Source organism: Macrotis lagotis, chromosome 1, assembly GCF_037893015.1.
Source record: "Macrotis lagotis isolate mMagLag1 chromosome 1, bilby.v1.9.chrom.fasta, whole genome shotgun sequence".
Classification (NCBI taxonomy): Eukaryota; Metazoa; Chordata; class Mammalia; order Peramelemorphia; family Peramelidae; genus Macrotis; species Macrotis lagotis.
The window spans coordinates 928543714-928558048 of NC_133658.1; the positions used below are offsets into that span (position 1 = coordinate 928543714).

General features: G+C 36.2%; 1 pseudogene; it reads left to right on the forward strand.

Annotated features, from left to right (window-relative positions):
• Positions 1 to 10000: 10000 nt before the first annotated feature.
• Positions 10001 to 11007, forward strand: LOC141510297 (vomeronasal type-1 receptor 3-like; annotated as a pseudogene).
• The last annotated feature ends 3328 nt before the right edge of the window (positions 11008 to 14335 follow it).

A 14335-nucleotide genomic window follows, 5' to 3' on the forward strand; every position in this document is an offset into this window, starting at 1 on the left:
GTGGCAACTTTGGGTTTTTTAGTATTCACATGATGCATAGTCAATTTTTTTTCCATCTTCTCAGTTTCATTTTGTGAATGTCTTTGTGGTTTAAATGTGTTTCTTGTAACTAGCAGATTGGAAGGGGGTGTTTTTCACATTTTTGGATTTTTTTAATTCATTCAAATTTCAAGTTACAAGAGTTAGGGTTATATTTTCCTCCAACTGCCTCTAAATTGGAATGGGGGTGGGGCACAGAGTAGCAAGTTAATATTTTTCTCTTTTCTCTTGTAAACACAGTATTAAGATCTTTTGCTTACTTCAATCCTGTTTTTTTAGTGTGGCCTATTTTCGTTCACCTCAGATCTCTTCTCATCTGTCACCCTCTATCTTTTCACATTTAGTGTATTAGTTCCTCTTTTCTGCTTTTATCCAGTTATATGGATGGATGGATGGATGGATGGATGGATGGATGGATGGATGGATGAATGGATATAAGTATGTATAAGCCTCCAAAGTGCCTATGAAAGTCTCTGTCCTCTAGCTATGTCCTGCCACTGCCTGTGGGGCTTAGCGCTTGGATTCCAGTTTTCCATTATTTCTCATGCTAAGAACAATATCAGTGATTGCAAGTGAGAGAGGACACTGTCCCATGGAAAGGACCTTTCTGAGCCTCTGATCTAGACCCTCTGCTGTTCACCTATTTTTCTATATTTTCCTGAAATTTTCCTTCCTGTGTCCATGCTCTCCCACTCTTCCTGCTCTTACTTACAACCATGGATTCCAGCTCCCCCATCCCAGACTAAATATATTTTTCAGACACCAAATCCCCCAGGGCTCATTCAGACTAAGGAGTTTATTTTCCTTCAGCTACTGGAGTACTGAGTGGTAGGATACACTCCAATTTCCATGGTCAGACCTCCTTCCTCCCTCCCTCTTTCATCCCAGAGGATCTTTTCCTCTTCTCTCTTCTCCTCACCAACTCCTCTTTATGGTCTTCTCTTTCTCAGAGAACACTTTATGTTGCCTTCTCCTCACTGCTCACCCTTGATCTGGGCACATCACTCACTCCACCTTTATTCTAATCCCACGAAAGGAGCATTATCCTGTAGAAAGGGTTTCATCAAGTTTTGTCCACAATTCCCCCATGCACTTCTTCATTGTCACCTCTACAAGATTTCCATTTTTACCTCTGTCTGATTTTAAGTTGTCAATCTTTACCTACTTCATTTATTCACTCCCCCTGAATTTCTGTTATTTGACATATGCAAATAACTCTTGTTCTGACTCTCCTTTCAAACTCTGCTTTATTATTAAACATCTATCTTTAGCTTTTATGCTTAAAGTAAGTTTTTCAGGATATCATCTTAAGCTTTATTCTGAATGCCATTACTCTTTGGAAGACATTCTTCTTTTTTCTCCAATTTATCTAGTAGGTAAAAAATAGACTTGTATTATTCAAATGGCCTTTCCTTTGCATTTGATGGTATTTCTCCAGGAGACTTGCAGAACTTATTGCTGGACAATTTTAATATTCAATTTTTTAAAAAATGGATTCCAAATTCTCTCCCTCTTTCCCTTCCCCTTCTACTCATTGAGAAAGCAAGCAATTTGATGTATATTAGACATGAGCAGCCATGCAAAGCATTTCTGTGTTAGCCAGGTTGCAAAAGAAAATACAGACAAAAAAGCAAGAATAGTAAAGAAAGTTATTGAAAATAGACTTTAATCTGCTTTCAGACTCCATCAGTTCTTTCTTGTGAGCTGAATAAAATCTTCATCATAATATAATCATTTGAAATTGGCTTAGATCATTGTTTTGCTAAGAATAGCTGTCATTCACAGTTTTTATCATGCAATATTGCTACAATGTTCTGTTCCTGCTCACTTCACTTTCCATCAGTTCACGTAGGCTTCCTTTCAATTTCCAATTCCTTGGCCCTCAAAAATAACTAATATAAATATCTGTTGTAAAATAGGTCCTATCCTTTTTTTATTCCTTTGAGATATAACCCTATGAGTTGTATTGCTGGTCAAGATATACACAATTGAACTAATAAATTTAACAAGTAGACTATCTTATAGTTTGTGGTGTTGGGTTTATTTCAATTGAAATTTCATTACGTATTATTTTGTTCATTGTGGTGCTTGGTTTTTGGTCTTTTTATGTTCTCTTAGGAGACTTAAGATGTTTAGGTGGCCTCTAGGCTTCTGGTCTTCAAGATTAACATGATTTCCTTGCATAGTGAGCATATTAATTTTTTCAAATTTTTCATTTTTATTCATCTATTAAACTCAATATGATTTCATGAAACATGAGGAAAACATTAAGGATTTCCTAATTTTGTGTCAGATTGTGCAGATGACTTTTGAAAGACCTTCAATCTCAGCAGCTGAAAATTATCATTTTTTCACATAGAATTCGGGGAGCTTTATCTTCAATTTCCTGTAACACACATTTACTGAGTAAACCCTGGACAGATCAGTGGTATTCAGCTTGTTCCAAGACTCTAGTTCATTCTTTCAGTCCCAAGTGACATCCGGATTGAACGTTACTAGGATCAGGACTTAAGAGAGAAGCCCTGGTGTCCCAACTGTAATGAATGCAAATGAGATATTTCTTGGCGTGGTTGATGATCATGCAGAAGAATCTACAGACCTGGTGATTGCATTCCCTCATTTATTCACTATAGGTCAAGTTGAAATGAAATGAAATGACAGGAACATGAAAACAGGAAGAGGAATATATTAAATGTTTTGTTAAATATTTTAAATATTTTACTTTTTTTAACTACATGCAATAATAGTTTTTACCCATCTTTTTGCAACCTTTTGAGTTTTACATTTTTCTCCCTCTTTCTTTTCCCTCCCCTGACAGAAAGTCTCAAAGGCTCATCCCTTATAACCATTCTAAATCCATATTGATCATGTTGTGAGAGAAGAATCAAATCCAAGCAGAAGAAAGAAATCTTAGAGAGAAAAAAATGACATAACAAAATAGACAACTTAAAAATTGAAGATAGTAAGCTTTGGGCTTCATTTAAACTCCACAGTTACTTCTCTGAATATGGAAGGTATTTTTTCCATCATAAGTCTTTTAAAATTGTCTTAAATTATTGTCCTGATGAAATGAACAAGTCCATCACAGTTGATCATCACCCCATGTTGTTGTGAGTGTGTACAATGTTCTACTCATTCGAGTATATTAACTTTCAATGTGTTTTGTTTTTCTTCTGCTAAGCTGTTCTTCATTGTTGGGTTTTTGGATGCCCAATCTATTTTCTTTTGATTCTTTGGTGACACTGGCCATTGAATATTCAAGTTTTCCTATTCTATCTATTATTTTTACAAGACATGAATTTTGCTGACACAATTTTTTTCTCTTTTAAACCACTCAGGAAAAGGGTCTTGAGGTCCATTTGGATCTCAATTTTCTGAGTTTTCTGTGTCAGAGAGTGCTGAAACAGCTTTATTTTGCAGTATTTATTCAGAGAATTATATGGCTCCTTCAATAGATCTAGAGGCTACATTTTCTTCTGTGCTATTATATTTTTCTCCAATTGATTTATCTTTGAGATTTCATTTTCCTGAAATACTTGGTAATTTCAGGTTCCTATAACACACACACACACACAAACACACACACACACACACACACACACACACACACACACACACACACACACACATTTTCCCTAATCACTCACTTACTGACTCTTTCCCCTCTGATTTCCCCTCTTGTTTCATGGGGGACTGGATCTGAAAGTGGTTTAGTCTTCTCCCACACTCACACCTCACTAGCTTAGATCTTTGGCACATCTGACTTTTGGTTGGTCAGAATTGATCCTGGTTCAGTACTATATTGTTCTCTTTCCATAATATTTTTTTTAGGTTTTTGCAAGGCAAATAGGCTTAAGTGGTTTGCCCAAGGTCACACAGCTAGGTAACTATTGAATGTCTGAGGCCAGATTTGAACTCTGGTGCTCCTGACTCCAGAGCCAGTGCTCCGTCCACTGTGCCACCTAGCCGCCCCATTTCCATCAGATATTGTAGAATATGGACATCCTCCACATCACTCATGTAGCATCCTGTCCTGGTGACTATTCCACTCTCTTTTTTCAGTTCTCTGTTCAAATCCCTTGGACATTTTTCACCAGCACTGATAGTTCAGTAGATCTGGAACTTCTAGATTGCAGCCTATGGGAGGTTCTCACACCTGCAGAACTGTGACCAAGCTAACTGTTGTGGTCAGAGCAAGTTTCCACAAGGTATATACAAAGACTGGAAAGATGGAAGGTGGACCTAATGTAAAAATGAATATTTCTATAAGTCTGTGTTCTATACTTTTATCTACTAGTACAGTTTCTCTGTCAGTAGTGTAGAAGGTGGGGGAAAGTGTTGAATGGGCTCAGGGTCAGTGAACATCATTATGGGCATTTTTTTGTTGACTTTTTTAAATTTATTTATTTATTTACTTCACATTGCTACAATAATCTTGTTGCGAAAGTAAACAAACTCCCCTTTCCAAAAAAAAAAATGAAGAAATTTTAAGAGAAATGAATTAAGACAAAAAAGTATACTTCAATTTGTGTTCAGATACCATAAGCTCTGTCTCTGGGATAGGCTGAATTCTTTATCATAAGTCCATCAAAGAAGATACCTCAATATTTTTTCCCATAGTTCCCATTGTTAACTGTGTTCCCTCCATTCTATTCCTTCCTACTTCCATTTAGTCTATTCTCTCTCCCATTTCACCCTGACTCTCCTCAGAAGTGTGTTGATTCTCACTGCCCTCTGCCACAATCTTTCCTCTCTTCTATCACCTTTACCCTCACCCTGTCCCCCTTCTCCCATCCCTTTACTCTCCTTTTTCCTCTAGGTGTAAGATAGATTTCTATATCCTATTGAGGAAATATGCTATTTCCTCTCTAAGCTATTTCTGATGAGAATGAAGGTTCATTCATTCCCCCCTCAAGTTCCCCCTTTCCACTCCATTGCAAAAGTTTTTTCTTAACTCTTTTACATGAAATATCTTGGGCCATTCTACATTTTCTTTCCCTTTCTCCCAGCTCATTACTTTTTCACTCAACGATTTCATTTTTATACTGTATTATACCATTATATTTATCTCCCTCCTGTGCTTTGTCTATATGCTCCTTCTAATGGCTCTTATAAATGAGAAGGTTCACATGAGTTATCAGTATTTTCTTCCTATGCAGGAATATATGCAATTCACCATCATTAAATTCTTCATAATTAGCACTTCCCATCCACCTTCTCTATGCCTCACCTGAGTCTTTTACTTGAAGATCAAACTTTCTGTTCAGTTCTGGTCATTTCAACAGCAAGGTCCCCTGTTTCACTTGAATGATCCATCTTTTCTATTGAAAGAGAATGTTCAGTTTTTCTGGGTTGTTGATTCTCTTGGTTGTAATTCAAATTCTTTTGCCTTCTGGAATATCATATTCCAAACCCTACAAGCCCTTAATGTAGATGCTACAAATTCTGTGTAATCCTGAGTATAGTATCATGGTAATTGAATTGTTTTTTCTCACTGTTTGTACTACTTTCTCTTTGACATTGGAGTTGTGGAATTTGGCTATAATATTCCTAGGAATTTTTTTTGGGGGGGGGTATCTCTTTCAGGAGGTGATTAGTGAATTCCCTCAATTTCTATCTTATTCTCTGCTTTTAGGACCTCAGGGTAATTTTACTGGATTGTTTCTTGAAAAATGAAGCCTAGGATCTTTTTCTGGTCATGACTTTCAAGTAGTCCAGTAATTTTTAAATTATCTTTTCTGGATCTAATTTCCACGCCAGTTGTTTTATACTTCACATTTTCTTCTAGTTTTTCATTCTTTGGTTTTGTTTATTTTTTCTTGATTTCTCACAAAGTCATCAGCTTCCTCTAGCTCCAATTCTACATTTAAAGGGAGTGATTTTCTTCAGAGAACTTTTTTATCTACTTTTCCAACTGGCCAATTCTGTTTTTTAAGGCATTTTCTTCTTCATTGACCTTGTGGACTGCCTTTTCCATTTGACCTATGCTGGGTTTTAACATATTTTCTTCAGTGTTTTTTTGTATCTCCTTCACCATGCTACTGACTTGGTTTTCATGATTTTCCTGCATCACTCTTGTTTCTCTTCCCAATTTTGCCTCGACCTCCTCTACTTGATTTTCAAAGTCTTTTTTGAGCTTTTCCATAGCCTGAGATCAATTCCTATTTTTCTTGGAGATTATGATTTTGTCATCTTCTGGGTATATATTTTGATCCTCCATGGGACTAAAGTAATTATCTATAGTAAGATTCTTTTTTTCCTATTGTTTGTTCATTTCCCCCGTCTATGACTTCCAAAGCATTGTGGAAGACTTTGACTCCTTTCCTGACCTGTGCTCTGGTCTATGATTGCCACAAGCACTCCCCTCTGCCCTGGAGTTGTGAGGAGGGTCCCTGCAGTATGGGACCACAGATTGAGCCCTGGATCTGTGTATGGGCAAAGTAGCAGAGTTCTGCCCCAGGTTTAGCAGAGAACTCTGCAGTCTCTCCCCACCCCCTTTACATCAGAGGGCTGAGAGTTCTGGAAGCAGCTATTGGGTGACTCCATTGGATCTTGGGGTGAGGCTGCCCAAAGTTCACTGCTTGTGCTCAGTGCTCACTCTGGTGCAGCAGAGTTCTCCTGTTGATCCACCAAGCCATCCCCAGTGATCCCTGGGCCAAGAGGTCTGGAGTTCCATTGTCATGGACCCAGGCACCCCTATGGACCCAGACACCCTTTGAGGTATTCCTGGAAGGTTGGAGCTGGTATGCTCTAGTGCAGTGGGATTGTGGCCCAGATTCTGCTGTGGCTCTTTCCAATTTGGTTCTGGTAGAATACATCTTTCCTGGGGATCTACCAAGTTGTTTTGGACTGATTTCACTTAGTTTTTCTGTGGATTCTGCCCCTCTAGAATTTGGTTAGAGTCATAATTTTATAACTTTTGGAGTTTTGGGGGGAAGAGCTTCTGGGAATTCCTGCCTTCCACACTGCCATCTTGGCTTTGTCCCTCTGATGGGCATTTTTAATGTTCTTTTAGATTCTGTGTGTCCTACACCACATAAATAGTTGCTTTATCTCTGGAGCATAGTTCCTATTTTGCAAAACTTCAAGAGGCCATGAGGATTAGGAAGAAAATTCTAGTTCACTCTCTGTTGCTCACTTGACCTCCATTTACAAGAAAGGTCCAGTTTAATCATTCATCCTCATCTTCTGGTTTTACTCTGACTCTCCAGACATTGCAGTCATAACCCATGCAGGTACCTTCCCCTAGCTTGATAGATCTCTTGTACATATATCTTCCTTCAGTGGAATAGAAGTTCCTTGAGGGCAAGGACTTCTCTTTCTTTTGTTTCTACTTGAAACTTCAACCTCGAACACAGTGCCTAGCATAGTATAAGGGCTTACCAAATGCTTCTTGTCTTAACAACCAAAACCAAAACCTATCTATATGAAAAACCTAATAAAGCTGCTGACATAGTTAAAAAAGAAAAGGGACAAAAATCAAATCACTTTAGGAAAAAGTAAGTAAGGTGAAATCACAATTCTGAAGTAAAAGTAATGATCAGCACTTACTACAGAAGTATATATCAATAAAATATGAAAACAATGAGAACAGAAATGTAGCAAAACTAAAAAATAAACTAATCAAAAGATATACAAGAAATTATATATATATGTATATATATATATGTAAGAAATATAAATCATAAATAATCCAATCATAGAATCTGAGATTATAGCCTAATGTTTAAAACTAAATTGGGGGTGGCTAGGTGTCACAGTGGATAGAGTACTGGCCCTGGAGTCAGGAGTACCTGAGTTCAAATCCAGCCTCAGACACTTAATAATTACCTGTGCGGCCTTGGGCAAGCCACTTAACCCCATTTGCCTTGCAAAAACCTAAAAAAAAATTTTAAACTGAATTGGGAATGAAGAAATTATGAAAGAAGATAAGTTTTTGTCTTGATCAAGGGTGGGGAAATTCCAGCACATAGACCTTATTTGTTTGGTATTACTATGGTGGCCACAGGCAAGACTCAAAATTCAATAAATCTAGGAGCTTTTGGGGAGTGAATTAATAAACTATTTGATCAAATCTGGCTCAAGAATGAGCTTATAAATAGCCAAATGATCCTTGAAAGAAAAAAAGATCCCCTATCCCTACTCTGGATTATTTACAAGAAAATTCCTCAGAACTTTAGAGTACTTGATACTTATCCTATATAAATTTGTAAAATTTGATAAAGAAAAAATTTTACTAAATATATTTTATAAAAAACACAACATGGGGCAGCTAGGTGGAACAGTGTATAGATCACTGGTCCTGGAGTCAGGGGGACCTGAGTTCAAATCTGGTTTCAGACACTTAATAATTACCTAGCCGTGTGACTTTGGGCAAGTCACTTAACCATATTGCCTTGAAAAACAAAAACAGAAACAGAAACAAAAACAGAAAAAAACACATGTGGTCTTAATACCTTAGTCAGGTAAGGTAAAGCCAAGAAGTAGAATTATAAACTCATATAACATTTGCATATTAACATAAATTTATATCATAAAGTCCTATTACAAAGAGACTGCAGTCGTATGCCCAAATTTTAATTACTGTTACCAAGTAGATTTATATGAAAATAGCCAAAATGCTTCAGTGTCAGGAAAAATAATTATATTTAATCATATTAAAAATAAAATATTCTAAATTGCATAATTATATAAAAAGAGGAAGAAAAAGACATTATATAGCACAGTATGGGGTTAGAAGGACCATTTTATTATTATAGTTAGAATATATTTAATAACTTAATAATAAAGAGTTAAAACAAATAACAGAAATATGTTAGATGTGCAGTTTAAGCTCAAGTAGTTACCAAGAAACCTCTAGGCAGAAGCTATCTTTGAAGATGACCAATTGGAGCAGGGAAATGGGAACATTTAGACATAAGCAATAAGGAAAACATTAAACCTTTGTGGTTGCTATTCTGAAAGGATGCACAATGGGTCCTCCTTAAACAATGTTATCTTGGTTAAAAGAGACTACATGGTTATCACTTTTCCTGGATTAAAATATACTGAGGGCAGAACAGATTTTCTAACTTTCTAATCATTTGTGCTGCTGAGTTTGTATTTAACATATGGAGAGATAATATTCCATTACAGTAGTAAGAAATCAAAGTTTTTACCACAAATATAGGTTTTTGAAAACTTAATAAGTTTTCATAATATCTAGAAACCAAATCTAGAATTATTTATAAGCAAAATGCATATTAAATAAACACTTATTTAATATGGTTCAAGAAGTGCCTTAACTCTTGGTATATGTAAGAATAGATTCTCCAGTTTCTATGAAAATTTTCCCTATTAAATTTCACTTTATTTAATTCAATCCTATTTTTTAACCTGTCAAGATCTTTTCAGATTTAATGCATTAAATCTAATAAGGTAAAATTACATACAAAGCCTAACATCTAGGATCCAGAATTCTATTTCATGAATATGAGGGAGGCATAAAACAAATATGACTAGAAAAGATCTGCAATTTTGAAAATGAATTGGCAGGGTAATGGGTCTGATAAAGTGCCTCTGAGGAAAGAATCTGGTAGAAAATTATATTGAACCGGAAGAGTTACTATTTCATAATGCAACTGTCTTTAAGTGAGCCCAGAAAGAGTAGAAAGCTAAACCTGGAACAAAAGACAAACCACTTCCTCTTAAATTTCAGTACAAATACAGATCATAAAAGCAGAGCCAACTAACTTTAATTAAAAATAAATGATACTCTAATCCAATAGTGTGTAAATGACAAAAGAAATCATAAAATACCAAAAGCAGAGGCATTATATTGAAATCTCTAAACTTCATGTAGCTATCTGTGCATGAAAAGAGCCATCTCATGACTTCTTTTCAGGTGAGAATAAAGTCCTGGTATTTCTCTCCAGGACCCACAGGTTCAGACTGAAATTCTTCACCTAAGGACATGAAGAACATGACTGCTGTGGACATACTCCTGGGTATTGCCTTCTTTGCCCAGATAGGAATTGGGGTTCAGGGGAACTTCTTCCTAATCTATCTCATCAGCTTCCTATTCTTCATGGGCCAGAACCTGAGGCCGATAGATCTGATTATTATTCACTTGGCTTTGGCCAACTCATTGGTCCTTCTCTCCAAAGGCTTCCTTCAAGGACTGGCAGCTTTGGGCCTGAAGAATCTTCTGGATGACATTAGTTGTAAAATTGTCTTCTATATTCACAGAGTGGCTTGGAGTTTTTCCCTCAGCACAACCTGTCTTCTGAGTGGTTTTCAGGCCATCATAATCAGTCCCCATCAGCCCAGATGGATAAAACTAAAGGCCAGAGTCCCAGAATATATTTTCCCCTCTATTCTCATCTGCTGGGTTTTCCATATACTGCAAAACATTATTATTCTCCCGAAACTTAAAAGATCAAATAACAACAGAAACATCTCAATAACAATAGACTATGGACACTGCTCTATAAATGTCACTACAGTTGTTAATACCTCACTCAGTGTCATTGTGTTCACCATTCCTGATGCTGTGTGTATGATCTTCATTTGCTTTGCCAGTGGCTACAAGATTTATCTCCTGTATAAGCACCACAAGATGATTCAACAGGTTCACACTTACAGTTTTTCCCCCAGAGTCTACCCTGAGACCAGAGCCACCCAAATGATCCTACTGCTGGTAATTACTTTAATTACTTTTTACTTACTCAGTTCCTTCTTGTTAGCATATATGCATTCAGTGACTCCTAGTCCCTGGCTGGTGCATAGCTGTACCCTCTTGGCTTCCTGTTTTCCAATGGTTAGTCCCTTTATGCTGATCCACAGTGACTCACAAATCCTCAGGTACTACAGCACTGTCCAAGGTATAAAAGTCCACAGACTGAAACGGACTCCAAGAATATCCTGTCCCTTATATCTTCCCAGGCACTGATCAAAGAGAGAGAGAAAAAAGTCACTGGAAGGCCTTAAGAGAGAAATATCAAAGCAGATCCAGAAGGCCCAAGTAGCTATTGGGACTAGTTCCAATTATACAGAAAAGTGACAATTGAGGATCTATTAATGGAGTCAGGTCCTGAATTCAAGTAGAAGACACCTATCATACTATCTCTAGAATCCCAAACTAACATTAAGTTGGTAAAGGCATAAGATTCTATCAAATCTAATGCAAATCCACTCATGAATGCTATTTGCAACACTCATAACTAGTGGTCTTCATTGGAGCTCTTCTTCTCTCTCAAGGGGCAGCACTTACCATTTATTTTTTAAAATTTCTTCCGACCTTCAGCACCAGTCTGACTTGCTGCAACTTTGCAGAGACCATCAGGGTAAACTTTCATCTATTTTTCCTCATGAGTCACTCAGGAGACATAGATTCCATCTAATCCTTCTTGCATATGGCACCAATGGAAAATGATAATATTTCTCCAAAGCTCATCTTTCTAGATAACCCTCGGCTCAAAGGACTGATTACATGTGTTTCTTTCCTCACTGATAGATACTGATTATTCAGTGCTCTGCATCTGTATGAGCAGCAAATGAAGTTGGTGAGAGTAGGAGAGAAGGGAGACCTGGGCTCTGACTTCTAGCTTTGTAAAGAAGCTTAAGAATTTGTTAAACACCTTCCGTGTGCCTGTGATTAGCTAAGCACTTTACAAATGTGTTACTTGAATGTCACAATAACCCTGTGGGACAACTATTATTCTTCTTCCCATTTTGCTATTGAGGAAACTGAGGCAGACAGAAGGTAAATAACTTGTCCAAGGTCATACAGATTGTAAATATTGGAGGGCAGGTTTGAACTCAGGTCTTCCTGAATCTAGACTCTGTTCACTATTCCCAATGTCACCTCCCTACCTAATAAAGAAAGGAATAATCATTTGTTAAGCACCAATTTTGTGGCAGGAATTACAGTAAACACTTTATGTATATTATCTCATTTCAAAGTGGATGCTCCATTCCAACTTCCCTTCAAGTCTTTGAAGGGATAAAAAGTCTCTGGGAAGACACTAAACTGAAAAGGAGCTGACATTCTCTATAAAATCCCTATGTGCAGCTTACTCTTCTGGCTACTTTGGAGAATTTTCCCTTGCATGAGATCTGTGACTTTCTCTCTTCATTAAAAGTATTATATCACTCCCTATGGGGGAAAAGTATTCACCGTGTATTGTCTGCTATTTGTTCTCCTTTGCATACTTTGTCCAATTTCAGCTTTGATGTCAACTTGGAACAAATGGATGTATTTGCTGTCCACTATCTAATATCATTTTGGATATTAATAGTTGCAGAAAAGCTTTAACAAAAAAAATATGTTCATTACTATTCAAAATCCTTGAAAGCATAAGTGTAAATGTATTTTTCCTTAAAATGACAAGGAGCATCTACATCAAACCATAAACAAGCATTATTTGTAATGGGGATAAGCTAGAAGCCTTCCCAGTAGAATCAGGAGTGAAACAAAGATGCCCATTATTGTCAATACTGTTCAATATTATCTTAGAAATGCCAGCAATAAGAGAAGAAAAAGAAATTAAAGGAATCAAAATAGGCAATGAAGCAATAAATATATTGCAAAAAAATGTGACAATATAACTTGGAAAATCCTAGAGATTCAACCAAAAAGTAGTTGAAAAAATTAATAATTTTAGCAACATTGTGGGATATAAAATAAACCCACATAAATCATCAGCATTTCTATATATCACCAACAAAATCTTGCAAGAAAAGATTGTAAGGGGCAGCTAGGTGGCGCAGTGGATAAAGCACCGGCCTTGGAGTCAGGAGTACCTGGGTTCAAATCCAGTCTCAGATGTTTAATAATTACCTAGCTGTGTGGCCTTGGGCAAGCCACTTAACCCCATTTGCCTTGCAAAAAAACCTAAAAAAAAAAAAGAAAAGATTGTAAAAGATAATCCATTTAAAATAATTACATAAAGTACCTAGGAGGAAAACTAACTAAATAAACCCAAGAACTACATTAATTTAATCATAAAACACTTTTTATATGAATTATCAGATTTAAATGCTTGGAAAAATGTTCATGGCTCACAGAGACTTTTTTTTTTTTAGGTTTTTGCAAGACAAATGGGGTTAAGTGGCTTGCCCAAGGCCACACAGCTAGGCAATTATTAAGTGTCTGGGACTGGATTTGACCCCAGGTTCTCCTGAATCCAAGGCCGGTGCTTTATCCACTGCGCCACCTAGCTGCCCCGAAGACATTTTTTTAAAGTGACAATTTCCACTTAATTTAATCTACTTATTCAAAGTCATCTCAACTAAAAATTATATTATTGAGCTAGGAAAATATTAACAAAATTCATTTTGGAAAAACAAAAGATCAAGATTAGTGGAGGGAAATGAAAAGGAAGTCTAGTATTAGCACATCTTAAACTGTCTTATAAGGCAATAATTATGAAAACTATCTGGTACTGGCTGAGAAATAGGCATGTGGATCAGTGGAGGCAAGTAGACATAACACAATAATAAATGTCTTGGAAAAACAAAGATTTAAACTATTGGAATAAAAACTCATTATTTGGTAAAAATTTGGGGGAAAACTAGAAAGTAATCTGGTAGAAACTAGATATAGGTAATGTCTTATACTATTTACAAAATGAAGACAAAATGGGGACATGATCTAGACAGAAAAATATGTTACTTATTAGCTATTATAAACCTATTGCTTATGAATAAACAAGAGAGAACATTGTGAAATATAAAATATATAATTCTGATTACATTTAATATATTTTATACAAATAAAATCTAGAGTAATCAAAATTAGAAATTCAGAAGAAACTTTGTAAACAGTTTTTCAGATTAAAATCTAAAATTTCAAATTTATAAATGATTTTGTCAATTTTTTAAGGTTGAATATCCCCCAACTGATAAATTGTCAAAAAAACTATGAATAGGAAGTTTTTTAATGAAACAAATCTATGGACTATGACTACGGTATTTAAAAATGTTTTAAATGTTATTGATTAAAGAAATGTAAATAAAGACATCTTTGAGATATCATCTCACACCTATCAGATTGACAAAAAGATGGATGGGGAAATAACAAATGTTGGAGGGAATATGGAAAAACTAGGACACTAATAAATACACTCTTGGTAGAATCACAAACTGATACAACCATTTTGGAGAGAAGTCTGCAATTATGTCCAAAGAGTTATTAAACTGCCTATACTTACATACATATGTGTGTGTGTGTGTGTGTGTGTGTGTGTGTGTGTGTGTGTGTGTGTGTGCTTTGCTCCAGCAATTTCCCCTATCAGGTCTATTTACTAAGGTGATC